The sequence below is a fragment of the Candoia aspera genome, chromosome 3 (genome assembly GCF_035149785.1).
Source record: "Candoia aspera isolate rCanAsp1 chromosome 3, rCanAsp1.hap2, whole genome shotgun sequence".
Taxonomy (NCBI): domain Eukaryota; kingdom Metazoa; phylum Chordata; class Lepidosauria; order Squamata; family Boidae; genus Candoia; species Candoia aspera.
The window spans coordinates 167,689,247-167,709,674 of NC_086155.1; the positions used below are offsets into that span (position 1 = coordinate 167,689,247).

The 20,428-nt window shown below is 41.3% G+C and overlaps 1 non-coding gene across 1 annotated transcript; it reads right to left on the reverse strand.

Moving 5' to 3' along the window:
* Window positions 1-9,905: 9,905 nt before the first annotated feature.
* On the reverse strand, window positions 9,906-9,978 carry TRNAA-AGC (transfer RNA alanine (anticodon AGC)). The gene has a single exon. It is a non-coding gene; the product is annotated as a tRNA-Ala (tRNA).
* Window positions 9,979-20,428: the final 10,450 nt, after the last annotated feature.

The window sequence follows — 20,428 nt, forward strand, 5'->3', positions numbered from 1 at the left end:
AGCAGGTTGGTGTCCTATTCATCTTTGTCAACAAGCCAAGTTTAATTCAACTTCTAAGTAAGCGTACATAGTATACTTATAAATGCTGTAGGTTATGACAAGTACAGGACACATACAGTATGCAATATCACTGAAAGACATGTGATGTAGTGCTTAAAATGTTGGACTGGCACTAACTCCACCCTTAGCCATGGAAATTCACTGGGTGACCAGACCAGTCACACACATGCTCAGCCAAACCCAGTTCCAAGGGTTGCTGTTGTGGAGAAAAATGGGAGGGAATGCTGTATATTTCCCCAACCTAAACAAAAGGCAAGATATAAATCTAGCAAATAAAAGCAATAGAAAATATCATGAAATACAGTTTCAGAATTCACTTGGCCTTCTGGGGTTGCCAAAAGCAGTTTTTCTTAGCTGAAAAGTTGACAATGATCTCTGTGTAAGGCACTTAATGATTTGACCCTGACAATACTTTCTGCAAATAACTTCTGCTGTGACTTCTGCTACCAGTCAGAAGTGATAAAGTATTTCTGACAAATACAAATGTTAGCAGTGTGACTTAAGAAAACTAAACCATTACATCAACAATGGGTTATTTAGTAGTTTGATATTTATATATGATATGATATGATATATGATATGATTGATTGATATGATATGATATATTATATTATATTATATTAGAGCCAGTGTCCTAACAAGCAGGAACCACGCTGAGACAAGGAATAGGTCTCTAGTGTTTTATTACTGCTTCATTAGACAGAAAATTGTAACAAACTGAAGAAGCGTGAGAAAATCCATACAGATAAAACCCAAAAGTCAAGGCGGGTCTGTTCTGTGTCTCGTTGAATGACTGCTCAATTCCTCGCTACTACGCATGCGTTTTCCCCCCTGGATAGGGGCCCCCTCCTGCTCATCATCAGTGCTCATGACAGCCAGTTTGGCATAGTGGTTAAGGCACCAGGCTAGAAACCAGGAGACTGTGAGTTCTAGTCCCACTTTAGGCATGAAAGCCAGCTGGGTGACTTTGGGCCAGTCACTCACTCAGCCCAACTCACCTCAGGGTGGTGGTTGTGGGGAAAATAGGAGAAAGAAGTATTAGGTATGTTCCCTGCCTTAAGTTGCTTATAAAAAAAATAAAGGTGGGATAAAAAAATATTTTAAAAAATTCCATTGTACCCCAAAATGTATCAAGAAAAATTCAATGATAAGTAAAATCATATAATTGAATGAATATATAACAAACAGTGAATCTCCTGATCCAAAACCATCAAAAATGGTTTTAAAATTTTCTAAAGAGGGTAGTTTAAGAATTTTAATAACTTTTATTGAATGGGAGATCATTTCTTCATTGATACTTTGAGGCTGCAGCTCCAATAAGTTATAAGCTATGAAAACCAAATGGTTGGAATTCATTCAAAGCAAAATTAAGATACCATTATTTAAATGTAATCCGTACAAGTGTTTGTCCAAACAAGACAAAAAATTGCTCCCAGCAAATCTCACAGAATGAAAATAAAACTTTGGTGGAGGGGCAGAAGGGGAGGGAGGGAGACTTCAGAGAGAAACAAAAAATAGGAACTAGCACAGAGGCTTTGAAACTTGAGTCAGAGCCATACAACATGTTAACCATCGAAAGATCTGCCCTCACTAATATATCAGTTCATAAAGGAGCCCCAAGCTGGCTGGCTATGATAATTTAGCCCGACATGTATGAACACAGCCTGTTTATGCTTCAGTATGTCATGTATACACGGGGGAATTGTATAATTAGGTAAACATTCAAGTCAAATATGGGCAAAGAAGTACTCTCAATGTCCTCTTTTTCCAAGCATCTGGGAATCAAAGGTCAGTACTAGCACCTGGAAATAAACAGCCCTTTTAAATTAAAAGGCAAAGAAAGGTATTGTAGAAGACGAAGAGGGTAACCTTGACAGAGAAGGGGAAGATCCGTTAACCAAGGTGATGAACAGATAAACATTGCAGAAACCTAAACGGGAGGGGTCCAAACGCATCTCAGACAGACACCCTCCAAAATTCCTATGAAGATAAAAGAGGAAGAGAAGCACATTCAAACTTATTCTGTTACCATAGCCAATCAATAAAATGGTTTTAGGCACACCTGGCATTTATTTCTTGCTTAGGTCTACATCATAGGGCTGACAAATACCAATACAAATGATTTCAAATTACAGCTGTTTTTAGTCCCTATGATAAAAGGATGACCAACTGGATTCATCAGCAGCATACACCATAACAATGTTATGCAATCAGTAACACTAATCAGATGGGGACTTTCTATTAAACTTCTTTATGACCATAAAGTGGAGGCATCATTTCAACACCGAGAAGTGGATAGAGGATAGAATTTGATAATTCTCACATACTCATTGTATGTTTGGAGGGAAGGCATCCTAAATAAAAAGTTAAGGTGGGTGCAGAACAGAGATTGTCAGCCTTTTTCAGCTCTTTGGCACATCTGAAATTTTAAGAACATGGGCAAAATGACAATCAGAAGTCTTACCCTTTCAAAATGACTATCATAGGGAACATAACTGGATTCAAAACGTTTTGTCATCCCCATTCCCTTCTGCAGGACACTCCTACTATCTGCTTCCTTTTGTTCCTTTACTGGGCTTGCTGGGCTGCACACGGCCTTTATTTTTATTTCCCAGTGGAAACTTACAGGGCCCATTTTGACATTCTTTGAAATAAAGATTATGTGCTGATGGTGGGCACCTTGCTTTGTCACATGCCCACTTCTCATTTAGAATTTCTTACATGAATGATCAGGTGCTTTGTTCCTACGTAGAAAAAAAAAAAACCTGAGGTACCTACAGCCTTCATACAAAACATTGTACACCATCTGTTGAAACTTCCTGTTAGCAAGTTTTCTCATCTGCAACACAAAAGTAATATTTTATACTGACGAAAGTCTCCAAAACATCACTTGGACTATGTCTTAAATTGATTCTACCAAATATCAACTCTGCCTCCCATCTTTTATATAAGCCTTGTTTCTTGGTCACACTAAAAGTGATTTAATTTTGAAATAGGCTTGAATATGCAAGTTTATAGTTCAATCAAGCCACTACTTAAACCTTGAATTGGTTTCAGTTTGCACAGCAACTAGCTCAGACTTAACAGTCTTTTCACTTGGCATAAGCAGCATAAATCCTTGCACCACAACAAAACTATTTTCTAAAATAGGCTAAGGGGATTACTGTTGGACAAATAGCATAGGTTTTATACCACTGCTGGTATATTTGTGTTTGACGTATTAATTATAACCATATGGAGGAGATGGAGGCAAACTTGAAACTTGAATACAAGCCTAGTTATTTTTTTCCCCAGTGGTGCAAATAAATGAAACAATGTTAATCAGTTGTAAAAAGATTTTTAAGAAAAACAAGCCAGGAAAAGGGAAAATAAAGGATTACTAATCTTTGTAAGGAAATACTAATATGACAGTTTATATATTAAATTCTATACATACATGAATAGAACAAGTGCTCTTTTCAGCAAAAGATAGTTAGCTAAAATATGTTGAAATAGACCGCCAACTGGAAATTGAAAAGTATATATACATATATTCATGAATTCTTGATAATGAAATTAGTTCAATTAGCTATACATCTGTTCATACCACAGCACTAAAACATAATTGTATTCTGATGGAAGAAATGTTCACTGGGAATTTTTAAAAATGCCCCAAATACGGTATCATTTTACATTTGAGAAATAAGATAAACATTTTTGTGAAAGATTCTAGGATACACCAAAAAGGGACACACAATTGTTTTAGACAATTCAGTGTTGACTTTGTATTAATAAGGAAAACACTTCGTATTTTCCATTTGTGTTTGCAAACAAACTCTCAATGCAGCATATTAAGCAGTGGCCCAAATTAGCCAAAATAGTAATTTCTTAGCATTAAAAACAGGGTTAACTCATGGGACTGGCATTGGGTAGATCCAGGTTCAAGCCCATGCTGACCCACGCCAGCTCATTGGGTGACCCTCAGCCAGTTATTCTGCCAGCCAAACCACCACACAGGGAAAACCAGGGGACACATTGTTTGTGTGTGCTGTCTTGAGCTCCTGAATGAGAGGTAGGGCATAAATCCAACAAGTAAGTAGCTAAAATGTATCTCAGGCTGTTGTGAAGCCAACCTGCATGCACAGGACTCAAGACTGTCAGCAGCATGCTGGGTAGACTGCCAATATTCTGAAATGAGTCACAGCTGGGATCACATATACAGTTTAATCCCCAAACTCCATCCTTTCTGAAGTTTTTGTCTATTAAAAATTGAGGCAGAAGTTGCTGAAGGAGGCTGGAAACAAGTGTGGTTTAACACCTCCCATCGGCTGCAGATTTAAATTTATGTTGGAATTTGCAGGAAGAAAGGTTTTCCAGGTAACCAACTAGAACATAGGTAACATATTTTCCAAGAGTTATCTATTCAATAGGGTATTATTCATTTATTTATTATATTTCTAAGCCACCCCACTTCAAATGACCCTGGGTGGCTTCACAGAGTTAGAAGTAACAGTAGTGTACAACAAAAAACACTCATGAAACAACAACTGTTAAGGGAACATCCCTCCAAATTCTTAACTCCTAGGACCTGTCCATCCATCTCAACCCAGGGCCTGAGGGAAAAGCCAAGTTTTAAAAAAAAATGCTTAAAAATGGGCAAGGCAGGAGCCATGCAAATCTCAAAGGGCAGGTGCAGTGACAGAAAATCCCACTTCCTGGATCCCACCAGGTGACATTCTTAATTGATAGGATCTGAAGCAAGCTAATCCTGTGCATTGGAACATACAGGATGAACAGACAATAAAAGAGACAGGTGGTCCTTCAGGTATATGCCATGTAGAGCTTGAGAGGTAATAACCGGCACCTTAAATTGTACCCACAAGTCAACTAATAACCAGTGCAGCTCACAAATTAGGGGTGTTATGTGAGTACAGTGAGGCTTATCTATCATAGCTAGTGCTGCCACATTCTGGACCAGCTGCAGCTTCTGAGTGGTCTTCAGTGGCAACCCCATGTAGAGTTCATTGCAATTCTCCAACTGCAAAGTGACTAAGGCATGAATGAATATGAGTAGGGCCTCTTGACCCAGGAAAAGAAAAGCCAAAAAAGAATTTCTGGGGGGGTGTTATTTAAGTCTGATTTATTGTCTCTGGTGTTTATTTTCTCTGTGCAAGCTTGGTCTTTGTGTGTTTTACATAACAGATAAACAGCATCTTGCAGTCTACTCGGAGCCTTCTATTTTCCTTTATCTTTTTCTAGTGGAGATCCTTTCTAATTGCTGTCTGTGGTTAGAAGTTTATTTTTATTTCATTTACCACTAAATATTTTTTATGACAATATTTAAAATTATAATTATTTTCTACTCTTTATTTTTCTTTTTTAATAAAGTTTTATTCTATTAATCTGTTGTAAGATTGGTCTCTCTCTCCACAAAATAGAGGGGGAGTAGGCTGAATCTACTAGCCATATGCCTCAATGTTGTAGGTAGGGCTATAGAGTGTATTTTCCTTCTCATTTTGCCAGAAAAGTAACACAGACTATGGAGTCCCATCTCCTTCCCATCCTTGGGCTAGGAGAACACCAGGTGAGGCACTATCATGAAAGAAAAGTGGTGGCAGCAATAATCACTGAATTGTTACATCAAGACAGGAGACAGAACTAGGAGACGTAGACCCAAAAAGTTTCTAGGAGACAAGATTTGAGATCTCCAACCTTTCACTTTACAAGCTCAACCATGCCACTATGCAGTGGTAGGTGTGGGATAAGTGAACACTAGAGGCAGCACAAAACATATTTTTCAATTGACAGGCAGGAGTCTAACCTGGGCCAGTTTACAATTTATTTTATTATGATCCAAAACCTGGGATGGGTAGTTAGGCGTTTGCTCTCCCTTTTTTCTTAGAATCATAGAATCAAAGGGTCCTTGGAGGTCTTCTGGTCCAACCCCCTGCCCACAGCAGGAATTCCTACACCATCCTAGGTAAATGAAAAAATGAATTCTGGAGATCTGAACAAGAGATTTGGATTTTTAAAAAAGAGAACTGGGAAAGACTGTGTTGCTGAAACATCAAGATCAAGAAAGAGAACCAGGCTTCAAATGCTGGAAGATTATTGAAGAATATTTGGACTTTTCAAATCAGGTTGCAAAATTGGAGACTTATAAGGGGAAAACTGTGTGTAATGTTATGATATGTAAATGCTTTGGTTTACTTCGAAGTGGGATAATTGTTTAAATATGGTTATCAAGATGGCTTTTTAAGGGTTTGAGTGGATGCTTTTGCTTTTTGGATAACATTTTTATTTTTGGTAAAAGGATATTATAAATATATTGGGATGGCTTTTTAAGGATTTAGATGGATGCTTTTGCTTTTTGGATAACACTTTTAAGGATATTAACATAGCTACCTTTTCATATATATTACACTAAGATGTAGGCAGGTTATTTTTTTGTTAGTTTAGCTGGCAGAGAGGAATAAAATTATAGTGAAGGATAATATTTAACTGTTTACTTATTAGGTGAAAAACTATGTTTGAAGGGTTTTTTATATTTGTTAAATGGGAGAGAAAATTGTTTTAGAGGGGAATATTGTACTGAAATGCTTTCTAGAAATAATGTTTATCATAGGCTAAATTGGAGTAAGAGATGGATATTGATTTATGTATATCTGTTTTGTAGAAGTTCGGAAGTCACTTTGTAGTAGTCTTTGTAATTTCATACCTTTTTAGTTTGCTTTTCTTTTTTTGTAGGTTTTTTGTTTCATGCTTTTTAGATTTTATTTATATGTTAAAAAATGTAATAGTTTTAATAATTAAAAAAACAAATTGGAAACTGAAGCTGCTATGCAGGGAGATTCCTCATATCCTGGCAGCAATGGATTTCCCAGATCCTCCCTTGGAAACCAAATATCTGCAGGAGATACAGCTGGAATAAAGAAACCATATCCAAGTCCAAGCTCCAAGCAAAGCTGAGAGGTGAAAGGGGCAAGAACCTTTCAAAACAGACCTGACCATCTAGATTCTATACAGTAGTTAGGAGACCCCAGAAGTAGGTCCAGTGGGGAGGAAGAGAATCTGCAAAGATCTCAGGAGCAGTTCTCAGGAGCAACACAGAGGAGTTCGGGAGAGCACAAGAGAACTAGAGCCTGTCCAAGACATGGGTAAGGTTAGGAACAGTGTTCTATGTCTCAGCAAAGCTCAGAACACCATACAGTAGTCCTCACTTACTGACCACACATTCTGAAACTGTTCAAAGTTGCGACAGCGCTGAACGAGCGGTACTTATGACCTTTCCTCGAAGTTCCAGCCGTCGTACCACCCCAGTGGTTACATGATTGCAATTCTGGTGCTTGGCAACCAGCTAGCACTTACAACAGTTGCAGTGCCCTGTGGTCACATAATCACCATTGTGACCTTCCCTGCTGGCTTCCCACAAGCAAGTCAATGGGGAAGCCATCAGGGAAGGCTGCAAATCTCTTTGGTAAGTCCCTCTGGCCTCCCTGCACTCACGCAGAACCCTGCTTCCCCTGGCCTCCCTTCACTCAAGCCAAGCCACAACTTCCTTCTCCTGGCCTCCCTTCACTTGCGTGGTGCTGTGACCTGCTTTCTCCAGCCTCCCTTTACTCACACACAGCCTGCACCAGGCTTCCCCCAGCCTCCCCATGGCACCCCTGTGCTCCTTTCCTGGGACCCTGCTGCTTTCCCAGAAAAAATCAGAACTCTAAAAAAATAAAATAAATCCAGAACTGAGCAGGAGCTGGGCACTTAAGAGCACCAGTTCAATTAAACTGTTTAACTTCCTAGGCAGAACCGATCTAAGAAGGCAGGGCATTCTGTCCAAAGAAGTACAGGCGTTTCTGCCTATATCTCCAAGGTGGGAGTCCCATTCCAAACTGCGGAATGCCTTCTGTCTCTTTGAGAATTAATACTAATTTTGGCAGCAATGTAAAATGCAGCCCAGAGCCAGATGTCCTAAAATAATGTGGAAACAAATACATGAATATTGCTCCTTGATTCTCAATTGTCACTAGATTCCCAGGTGTCAGTTGTGGCAAGGAGTGTGTTTAATTATACCTGGTGTGCCAGCTGTAACTTCCTAAGCTAGTTGAAATGTTTCTGGAAGCTCTAATTAGTGCAAAAACAGCAGATAGGCAGCTAGTTAATGTATGATACTGAGGTCACATGTTCTCCAGATTGAAAGATCTACACTGGTTACTAACGCTTGGTGTGATGCTTAAGATCTGCCATTCTGTTAAAAATCTATTGAAAGTTACATTCTTCACCAAAGGTCTGCATTCTCTGAATTGGGCAGATTGGAGAGAGTATTCTGTTGCACTGGACTCAGTCTCCTTGTGAATGGTGTTTTTGCCTCTGCTGTCTCCAGCAGATTAATTAAGATACATATATTTGACTGGACCTTAAGGGTTGGGGTTTTTTTTACTATCAGCATATAATTATTTGCATATAATTATCAGCATATAAATATTTTATTTATTTATTTATATTTTATTTATATTTCAAATTTCTGTCACTGCCCATCTCCCCCCAAAGGGGGACTCTATTTTATGCCTGTTATATGTTTGGTTTCTGACATAAGCCTCTGCGAGTGTAGCTTTCTCTGCGTGTGTAGCTTTCTCCTGAATGAAGCGTAAAGTGTTTGAGGATTGGGACATTCGCAGAAAGACCAATGTGCTTGTTTACAAAGCCATTGTACTACTGACCCTATTGCATGCCTGTGAAACATTACTTTCTACAAAAGCCACCTCCAGCTCCTTGAAAGATTCCATCAACACTACCTCCGAAAAATTCTGCAAATTACTTGGGAAGATAGGTGGACTAATGTTAGCATATTGGAAGAAGCAAAGACCACCTGCGTCAAAACAATGATCATCCAACATCAACTTCGCTGGACTGGCCCTGATGTTCGAATGCCTGATCATCGTCTTCCAAAGCAGCTACTTTACTCCCAACTTAAGAATGGAAAACAGAATATTGGTGGACAGCAAAAGAGATTCAAAGACATCCTCAAAGCTAATTTTAGAAAAGTTTAATATCAGCACTGAGAACTGGGAAGTCCTAACTCATGAGCGTTTAAATTGGAGGTCAGCCCTTATTAAAGGTGCCACGGACTTTGAAGAAACACGAGTACAGGGCAAAAGGGAGAAGCGAGCTAAGAGGAAGGCATGTCAAGCAAAACCTCATCGTAACTGTCTTCCACCTGGAAATTTATGCCCTCATTGTGGGAGGTTGTGCAGATCCAGAAATGGCCTTTACAGCCACTTACGGATCCACCGTTAAGATTTTAATCCTAGAAGACAATCTTACTTGACTATGAGTGATCACCAATGATGACGGCATGTATTCAGAGAGGCAGGATATAAATTGAGTGAGCAAATATATAAATAAATGCAAATAGGAAATGATTTACAAAAAGCTGGGGTCTGTTCTGTGGAACAAACGTATCGAACAGTACTTAATTTATCAAGGTTATTTCTTTAGACAAATCTAAATTAGTGAAGTGTTACTGTTACGTATTGACATAAATTAAAAAGTGTTCACAACTGTAATCACTTCATGAATAACTAATAATATTATTTTACTTTTTAAATTTTACTATTGTTTTGATCTTAATATAAAATTAAGGCTACAATTGCATTGCAACTGGAGAATAACTATTTTTCCAGGAATAACATTTGAATAATAGGAGCCCTAGAAAATAAAAAGATAAGATAAAGAACAGGCTGGTTCCTTTTTTCCCCTCTTCATTTTGTACGACCTGCTGTTGATCAAAAAGTCTTTTGTAAACATGCAGTGTGTACTCTTCCAAAGAACAAAAAAGTTCTGCTTATTAAAAGAGACTAAAGGAGAACTGGAGAATGCGGGCATCGATCCCGCTACCTCTCGCATGCTAAGCGAGCGCTCTACCATTTGAGCTAATTCCCCACATACTTGTTTTGTATAGTACTGTATTCTCAGAAAAGAGTTTTTAAAAAAATATTCATCCCAGAATTCCAATGTATGATTCTACTGTATATTCCTTTTATTGAAAGGAAAAGCATATATTGGAGGACATGGAATATACATGACTTAATTTGAATATACCCCCCTGCATATTCCCTCTGCTAAAATGAAAAACATACCCTGGAGAATGCAGGCATCGATCCCGCTACCTCTCGCATGCTAAGCGAGCGCTCTACCATTTGAGCTAATTCCCCACATACTTGTTTTGTATAGTACTGTATTCTCAGAAAAGAGTTTTTAAAAAAATATTCATCCCAGAATTCCAATGTATGATTCTACTGTATATTCCTTTTATTGAAAGGAAAAGCATATATTGGAGGACATGGAATATACATGACTTAATTTGAATATACCCCCCTGCATATTCCCTCTGCTAAAATGAAAAACATACCCTGGAGAATGCAGGCATCGATCCCGCTACCTCTCGCATGCTAAGCGAGCGCTCTACCATTTGAGCTAATTCCCCTCCCCCAGTTCTTACCCAGAAGCTTCTGCACAGGAAGCTTTTCAGAAAGCACAGGCAACCATCTGAGGCACCTCTGCTGATTCACACTGTTGATTCAGCAGCAAAATTACCAGGCAACAGTCTATAATGAAAGCAAGACCTTTGTGTTCTTTCTGTATAGTCTTTTAAACTAATTGGGAGTTGGGAGTTTGTGCTTGTGATAAGACAAGAGCAAATACTAAAGACTAGTTTTTGTAATTCTCTTTCAATGTTTAGTTAGCCAGTCCTACTTCTTAAGATTGCAGCCATTACCTAGGCCCTCATGTGAAGAAAAGAATGAATACTTCTGCTATATTTGATCTTCCATTCATCCTATGTAACAGAGTCATAAGCAAAGCTTTATAATTAAAAACACCATGATGTTAAAAAAGAAACCATCCCCTGGAGAATGTGGGCATCGATCCCTCGCATGCTCAGCGAGCGCTCTACCATTTGAGCTAATTCCCCACATACTTGTTTTGTATAGTACTGTATTCTCAGAAAAGTTTTTTTTTTAATATTCATCCCAGAATTCCAGTGTATGATTCTACTACATATTCCCTTTAATGAAAGGAAAAGCATATATTGGAGAACATGGAAATGTATATGACTTAATTTGAATATACCCCCCTGCATATTCTTTCTGTTAAAATGAAAAACATACCCTGGAGAATGCGGGCATCGATCCCGCTACCTCTCACATGCTAAGCGAGCGCTCTACCATTTGAGCTAATTCCCCTCTTAATAGTCTATGCCTAACTCTGATGAGTCATCACAGAAAATGAATGGATCAGAATACTACAGTGTATTCTCTACCTCTCCAAATACAGCATTCAAATTTGGTTCCTTTGGAAGAAACTTAAAGTCATATAGAGGGCCAAAATACACTTCTTCAAAGCCAAAAATTCCTTCATCCAGCTCATACCAGCTGAAACAGTGAGATGTCAGCTGCTCTCGCTCTCCCTTCCCATTCTGAATGATCAAATCTGTTTCTCTCCCACAGAGACATTCCAACCTTCCTCCTCCCTTAAGTGTCACCTCTTCCAAGAAGCTTTGATTGGATATCTCATTCAAAGGCACAGTGGTTCACAACACTCACTGGTGCAGTAATAATCCATCCTGGATTTATTAACTAGCAATTTGCCTAACAAAGGAACTCTTAACTAGTAGCTATGTGAGGAAAATGTAATATAAAGAAAACAGTACCTTGGAGAATGCAGGCATCGATCCCGCTACCTCTCGCATGCTAAGCGAGCGCTCTACCATTTGAGCTAATTCCCCTTCTTACATTCACATTTCAGTGTTCCATTTAAGAGTAAACAAAGACCAAGGGTTTCACACAACATATATTAACCAGTATGCTGGATGCGTATTCTGCTTCTGATGAATTAAAAGTGAAAATGCAATTAAGTGTTTACAGCTTGCCTTAAATCTATTCCTCCTCATGTTAAATAACATTTCACACTATATACTTTAAAAAAGCAGTACATGAAACCCTCAGATTAGTAGACAAGGGAAAGGAGGTCTATTAAAGGTGAACGTTCACCAAATCCAAATATGAATTTTTGAGTCCTGAAACACACTCGTATAGGAGATTGCTATAAAAATTAAAAGATACCCTACTGTAGTAACAACAGCACTAAATGCTTAGATAGCCTTATCTATGGTGATAAAAAGAGGCATGTGTCATCAGCTGAGGGCAATGCTGTTTTGAAGGCGGATAGGTGTGAAGAAAGCATTCAATTTTAACTGAATCTTGGAAATACACTCCTTCATTATGATTAATTCCTACAAGCATGGAACTGGGAGTAGTAAGTCTGGATCTCAGAATCAAGTGAGGAGTCAATAAAAGCTACCACTCCTCAAGGTAAGATCACAATACTGACAGTCTGATATTGGGATATGGCAGTTTTTCCTGCTCATCCTAGTTGCTCCTATGATCTTCTTTCTTACCAGCCATGGCTATCTCACTCTGTCAACAACTGGTATCTAGGATCACCTTTGCAGTGATCTATCCTGGTGGTGATACAGACATGAGTTATTGTTGTCAGGTCCTCTCTTTTCAGGTGAGTGAAACTAGTGTACCTAACTGAGTCAGGGCCCTCTTGGCCAACCTCCACCAGCCAATAAAGCATTATAGTAGCAGGAGATATAGCACAAAAATAGAAAAGGGATAATCTGAGGAAAAGATTATTTTCCACCATTGCACCAGTACATAGTATTAAATACTAGTTCTTGTAAGAACTGTTAAAACCTAAGCAGAAATTAAGATGACTTATCACAATTTTTAAAGCAGTTCTTTATATTGTTTTTAATTGTTTTTAAATATTGTTTTATATTAGTTTTTGTTTTATTCTATTTTTATTGTGTAACATAGTGATGACTTTACCATAAATGTGATGTGTAAATATGAATAAATAAAAAGAGTAATTAATATTCTCATTCTAAAATGGACTGTCTCAATAGCATTGCTTGTATTTTGTTGGTTTCATTTTGAAAAAGAAAAGGATAACTTAGTATGAAATTTTACCTTTAATAGCCATAGGGACAAGCTATTTTGATGAGTCTTCCATTGTAGCATGATAAACCACATCTGCCTAAATATTATCTTCCTTATAATATTACACATTATAAGAGTTTTAGCTTCTTTTTCATCCAATTATCCTAAAGAAAAAAGCATATATGGTTAAAAATAAATAAAAACAGAGTATGTTCCATGTTGCAGTTTTAAAATTTGTTTTAGGTCAGAACAGACAGGACACTATGGCTATACAAATATTCTATACACTAGGAGAATCAAAACTTAAGATGAATAGGATTAATTTTGTGCACGATTGCATGTATAGCCTAAGCTGTAAAAACTGGTCTGCAGACAAACTTATTGTCATGTTCACCGTTCCAATGTTGCTGGTACATCGTAACGTTTTGCATGTCATTTGGTTGATGCGTGTTTCATCTAGGAGGGGAGGTGGATTCCATCTCGTGGGATTGTTATATGTTAGCTGCTGGATTGGAATGTGTTTGGGTTATCTCGTGTGTTCAAGGTTCCTTTCCCAGGACATCAGCAGAAACGGTTACCAGCACCTGGGGGGGGGGGGGGAGTTTGCAATGGCAGGGCAAGGGGAGGGATTACATTTGAGCTGAGGGTTTTTAGTTTGTATTTGGTGCGCTTTTACTCATTCTCAGCTTTCTCTGTATTTGCATACTATTCTTTAATAAAACAGATATCATTACGTTCCTGCTTGTGAGTCTGAGTCTATTAGAGTAGGCAATCATTACATAAAGCTGAGAATCCAAAAATTTTTTCCGTTAGCCCCTTTCCAGATTTATTTTGTGAGGGAGAAGTGCTAGCGATGAGCAAACCAAATCCCCAAACCACAGAAAGTGAGGAATCGAGCGAGGGGGAACCCGGCTCCACAGTGATAAGAACGGAGAGAGTCCCTCCTCGAGAGCCCTCAGAAGTTCGAGAGAGGTCGAGCTCCAGCCTAGGAGAAGAGGAGGTTGGAGGTAAAAGAGCCCTGAACCGACCGGTGAGTCACCAGGCGAGCTGCTCACCTGGGATGAAACACAGGGATCCCTACCAGGGACGTCTAAAATGTCTTGGAAGCAGCAATCCCCTTTGTCCCCAACCGTGGTGAGGCAGGAGGGAAAGGAGGATTCCCAAACCCCTGATCATATAAAACTGGTGGAGGCCAAATTGGAGTCACTAGAATTTATGTTCCGTAAAATGTCCATGGACTGGGGTCCCTGGGAGAGGAGGAGAGAGGAGTCCAGTAATAGGTATTCTACCCCTTCTTTGCCCCCCCTTCCCCGGGGGAAAGGAGTAGGACCCGGCACAGAGAGGAAGTAAGGGCACTGAGGGTGAGAATTTCAAGGTCCCCTCCTCGTGAGCGGAGCTCCCTGGGAGCTAAGAGGAAGCCTGACCAACCAGCTGTGGCGAAGGGACCGCCCGGAGTGGGGGTTAAGGACTTTACCGTTAAATTTGATGGAGATCCAACTAAGCTATCGTTCTTCCTTACCAATGCAAGGAGTTATATGGACGAATGGGAACAGTGTTTCCACTCAGAAAGAGCCAAGATTAATGCCATTGACACTAAGCTCAAGGGGTGAGCTGCCGATTGGTATGTGCAGTTATGTCAATCGGATGCCCCTGAGCTGGAGAAGTTCAAAGAATTCCTGTGGGCATTGAAACTACACTTTGAAGACCCGTTAGCTAAAGAAAGGGCAAAACAGGCATTGAGGGAGCTGTGCCAGGGGCCACGATTGGTGGCAGATTACGCTCTGGAATTTAAGGCTCTGGCTGGGAAGGTTGAGGATTGGTCCCAATCCACATTAATAGAACTTTTTAAGGACGGTCTGAATACGGAGGTCCTGAGATGGTTGCTTGGCAGGGACGACCCAGATACACTGTATGAATGGATACAGCTGGCAGGGAAGGCTGAGCATGCCCATGAGACTTTTGCTCACCAGAAGGTGATGAGATATGCTGGGCTCAGCAAGGGTTCCTGCACTTCTGCACCCACTGGAAAGACCGGTCAATGTGCCTGGGAAGAGGAGAGAGGGCGCCGCTATGCGAAAGGACAATGCCTCCGATGTGGGAAGGAAGGTCACCGAGCGGTGGCGTGCCCGAAGGGAAAGACCGATGATCGTCCAGGAAAGTCCTCAGGGAAATCTCCCTCTTTACCCAGGAAAATGAAGGCAGCCATGGCTGAAACTGAAGTGGAGGAGATTCCTTACTTCGGGGACAAGGGGGAGCCCGATCTACTCCAGCCGGCGGGAAATGCCAGCCACCTGCTTTAAAGAGTGCCTCTGGGCAGGTGGTGGAGGAGGGGCGCGACCATATTTCAGTGAGTGGCAACTATCCCGCACTGACAGTGAAAGTGAAGCTAGGCTCCTGCACAAGAACCGTTGAAGTCTGGGCATTGATCGATTCAGGGTGTTCGCGTTGCTTGATGCACCCTGACGTGGTGGCTGCTTTGGAGTTACCCAGCTTTCCACTAAAACGTCCCATGATTTTTACCCAACTGGATGGGTCTATGGCGGGGTGGAAGCCAGTCACCCATTCCATGGGCATGGTGGCGTTGCAAATGGGCAGTCACCATGAGGGGCTGCCGTTTGTAGTGGTGCCTGTGGGGGTTCCCTTAATCATTCTGGGGATTCCTTGGTTGGTCCAACAAAACCCATATATAAATTGGGTGCACAGGACTTTGACTTTTGGGGATGGTTTCTATCAAGCCGCTGGGAAGGATGACGCTCCGGAGGCTGCAGTGGGGAGGGCGGTGGCAGCAACCCCGCATTTCCCTGTCACCCCACTGGAGGGCTTGCCGGAGCAATATCAAAGCTTTGCGGATGTGTTTAGTGAGAAGGAAGTGGACCAACTTCCACCTCATCGAAAAACTGACTGTGCGATAGAGTTGGTCCCCGACGCGCAACTGCCCAAACCAAAAATCTATGCTATGACGTAAAAGGAGCTGGCGGCGTTGCGGGAGTTTGTGGACAAAAACTTGGCCAGGGGTTTTATTGAACCAGCAAATTCGCCAGTGGGTGCCCCCGTCTTGTTTCAAGCGAAGAAGGATGGGACATTGAGACTTTGTACAGATTACCGCGGATTAAATGCGGACTCGATATTAAACAAATATCCTCTGCCAATAATAAAAGACATATTAGCACATCTGGGTAAGGGGAAAATCTTCTCTAAGCTGGATTTGAGGGAAGCCTATTTCCGTATCCGCATTCGGGAGGGGGATGAGTGGGAGACTGCTTTCAATTGTCCTCTGGGTTCTTTTCAGTACAAGGTTTTGCCTTTTGGGTTGGCGGGGGCACCAGGGGTGTTCATGCAATTGATCAATGAAGTGTTACATGAACATTTGTTCAAGGGTGTACTGGTCTATTTGGATTATGTTTTAATTTATACTGAAATGGAGGAGGAACATGAGCGCTTGGTGAAACAGGTGCTTAGCAAACTGAGAAAGGCTGAGCTTTATGCTAAACTTTCTAAGTGTGAATTTCATCAGACTCAGCTTGACTACCTGGGGTACAGGATCTCTGACAAGGGCATTGAAATGGATCCTGCGAAGATTCAAGCTATTTTGAGGTGGGAGCGCCCGCGTACCCGCAGGCAGCTCCAAAGTTTTATTGGCTTTTCCAACTATTACCGCCAATTCATCCAATGGTTCGCAGAAATTGCATTTCCTCTGACTGATTTGTTACGTACGAAGGGGTTGGGGGACACACGCAAGGTGAAGAACCCAGGGGCATTGCTCAATTGAACACCTGAATGCCAGTTGGCTTTCAACAAACTCAAAAGCCTGTTCACTGCTGAACCCATTTTGCAACACCCTGATCCCACTAGACCCTTTGTGGTTCAAGTGGATGCTTCTGATTTCTCAATTGGAGCGCTCTTGCTGCAAGCGGATGCTGCTGGCCGCCTGAAGCCCTGTGCGTATCTGTCCCGGAAATTTTCCGAGATGGAAAGACGATGGCATGTTTGGGAAAAAGAAGCTTTTGCAGTCAAGGCTGCTTTGGAGGCTTGGCGCCACCTCTTAGAGGGGGCTAAATGTCCTTTTGAGGGTTGGACTGACCATAAAAATTTGGAAGCGCTCAGCACGCCCCGTAAGCTCAGTCCTAAGCAGATCCGCTGGGCTCAATTTTTCAGTCGCTTTGACTTTAAGCTGAAGTTCATTCCGGGAAAGAAAAAACTTCCTGGCTGATGCGCTTTCCCGCCTGCCCCAGGATTCGGTCCAGGCACCTGACGTTGTGGGTATGGTGTGGACAGCACCCCAATTGGGGTTGCAAGCTGTCACACACAGTCAGACTTGTGCACAGCTGCCCCCAGCGTCGGTTTCACCAGCTGGGGGAAGAACGCCAATTCCCTCGCAATTGCAACAACAGTTTCTGCTAGAGCTGAAATCTGACACTTGGTTGCAAGCGAATAGAGACAATGTTACATTCGACAGAGGCTTCGCTTGGAAGCAGAACTTCCTCTATGTCCCTGACAGTTTGCGAAGGGAAATTTTGATTAGGTCTCATGATGATAAAGTGGCTGGTCATTTTGGGTTTGTCAAAACCTTACAGCTCGTGAGCCGCCAATTCTGGTGGCCCACATAGAGATGTGATGTAAAAAGTTATGTTGCTTCTTGTCCTGTCTGTGCCATGTCTAAACGGAAGGGGGGCAAACCACAAGGGCTGCTTCAGCCGGTGGCCAGCCCCTCCCGGCCTTGGGAGGAGGTTTCCATGGATTTCATTGTAGATTTGCCTCCTAATCAGAGAAAGACTGTGATTTGGGTGGTGACGGACTACTTTTCTAAGCAAACCCATTTTATTCCATGTGCTTCCATTCCGTCTGTGCAGCAATTGGCCCGCCTTTTTCTAGTCCACATCTACTGGATTCACAGGAGCCCCTCCCGCTTGATCATGGACCGTGGAACACAGTTTACTTCCCAATTTTGGAGGGCATTTTTGAAGCTGGTGGGCACCAAGCAGGCGTTGTCCACTGCGTCGCATCCGGAGACTGACAGATCTACGGAGGCTCTTAATTTGACCCTGGAGCAATTTTTGCGGGCATTTGTCAACTATCAGCAGGACAATTGGGTTGATCTGCTGCCTTTTGCTGAGGTGGCTTATAATAACGCTGTCCATCAGAGCACGGGGCACACCCCTTTCTGTACTGTGTTTGGCCGGGACTTTGTTCCCATTCCTGACTTGCCTCAGCCCTCCACACAGCCCTCCTCCGCTTCTGATTGGGCTGCTCACCTGGCTGATTCGTGGCCAATAATTCAACAGGTGTTGGCGGATGCCCAGTCTGCCTATAAACTGCATGCTGATAAGCGACAAGCCCTTCAACCTGCTTTTAAAGTTGGTGATAAGGTCTACCTTTCCACAAAGTTCATTAAATCCCCTCAGCCCTCGAAGAAGTTGGCTCCTAAGTTTGTTGGTCCTTTTCCCATTGTGGGAGTTGTGAACCCTGTCACGTTTAAACTCAATTTGCCACACAATCTAAAGCATTTACATCCTGTTTTTCATTGCAGCTTGCTCAAGCCTGTCAACCACTCCGATCATTGGCATCCGCAACCCCCACCTCCTGCTCCGATCATGATTGACAGACAGCAACATTTTGAGGTGAAGGAGGTCCTTGATTCTCACAGACTTCGTGGCACCCTGCAGTACCTCATTCGGTGGAAACACTTTCCCCACCCTGAGTGGGTGTCTGCCCATGATGTACAATCTCCTGTTTTAGTTAGACGCTTTCATCTGGCTTATCCTATGAAACCTGCTCCTTAATTTTTTGGGGGGGCGGTATGTCATGTTCACCGTTCCAATGTTGCTGGTACATCATAACATTTCGCATGTCATTTGGCTGATGCGTGTTTCGTCTGGGAGGGGAGGAGGATTCCATCTCGTGGGATTGTTATATGTTAGCAGCTGGATTGGAATGTGTTTGGGTTATCTCGTGTGTTCAAGGTTCCTTTCCCAGGACATCAGCAAAAATGGTTACCAGCACCTGGGGGGGGGGGGGAGTTTGCAACGGCAGGGTGAGGGGAGGGATTACGTTTGAGCCGAGGGTTTTTAGTTTGTATTTGGCGCGCTTTTACTCATTCTCAGCTTTCTCTGTATTTGCATACTATTCTTTAATAAAACAGATATCATTACGTTCCTGCTTGTGAGTCTGAGTCTATTAGAGTAGGCAATCATTATACTTGGTATACAAACTTATACTTGGAATTTCAGCTAGTGATTACTGGCCAGTCAAGAAGCATATGCCTCAGTAAAGCTCGATGGCCCACCAAAGGCTAAGCATTATATGCTGTGAAGTGAATTAACTCAGATGGTAAAATGCTTGCTTAGTACATGAGAAGTAGCTTATCAAATGCACTCTATAGCAGACAGAGCAAATAGCAGATCTCTCCAGCATTTCCACTGGGCATTCTTGTACTCTGAGGGTACCATGGTGGAGAAGGCTGCTGACTGGGTTCAGACAGATTAATCCAGAGTTTTCTACTTTTTGCACTCTATTCTCCTACATGTTTAACTGCATATACAGAAGTACAACACTGTGCCAACACTGAGAGGAGCTGTATTAATTGTCCACATTAGTTTCCTAGTGTATAGAACCATTTTTTTTTAATGAACAGACTATTCAGAAGTTTTTGTAACTTGGTTGTATAAATTTACTTTCAAGGTGCAGGATATAAATAATTTCTTAAACCTTTATGTTGTGTGTTATTAAAAGCTTTGTATGTATCTTACCATGCAGATTAGTGGAGCTACATCTCAAATGATGGAAAGTTTATTGAGCATGACAGGTGAATAGTTCTTCAAACACATAACTGTCTCTGTATATATGTTTTTGTAATAAACACATTTTGGGATTACTTTTGACTTTAAAACCAGCTATGCTGCTCCAAAAGGCACTACAGTAAATTTGAATGTTTTATGGTATTTTCACGTAATGCAAATATATAAATTTGGCACATGCCCAGTATTATTCATTACTGTCCTCTGTTACCATGGTGTGCAATTGTATCATCCTGACCTGTTTGTATTAATTGCTATGTACTACAAGAGAATGCAGGGCAGTATCTTGGTTTGAGTTCAATTCAAAAAGCGCTGGGTAGGCTTTTGGGGCCTCACAATTGCTCTACATGAACCAAGAATACATCTAACATGCAAACAAAGCTTTTCATGCTGCAGGAAAGAATGACTATAGGCAAATAGTTTGCCTTTTGAAAAGCTTGTCCATCAATGAGTGTTCACTGGCAACATAGTAGGAAAGTTGAATTTTGGTTATGGTTCTAGTTTCCAGTTAAAACTGAGTACATGTCTAAATTGCTTACCCTTAAAAGCAGGAGGGCTTAATTTAAACTTGATTGTACAAGTTACATACATTAA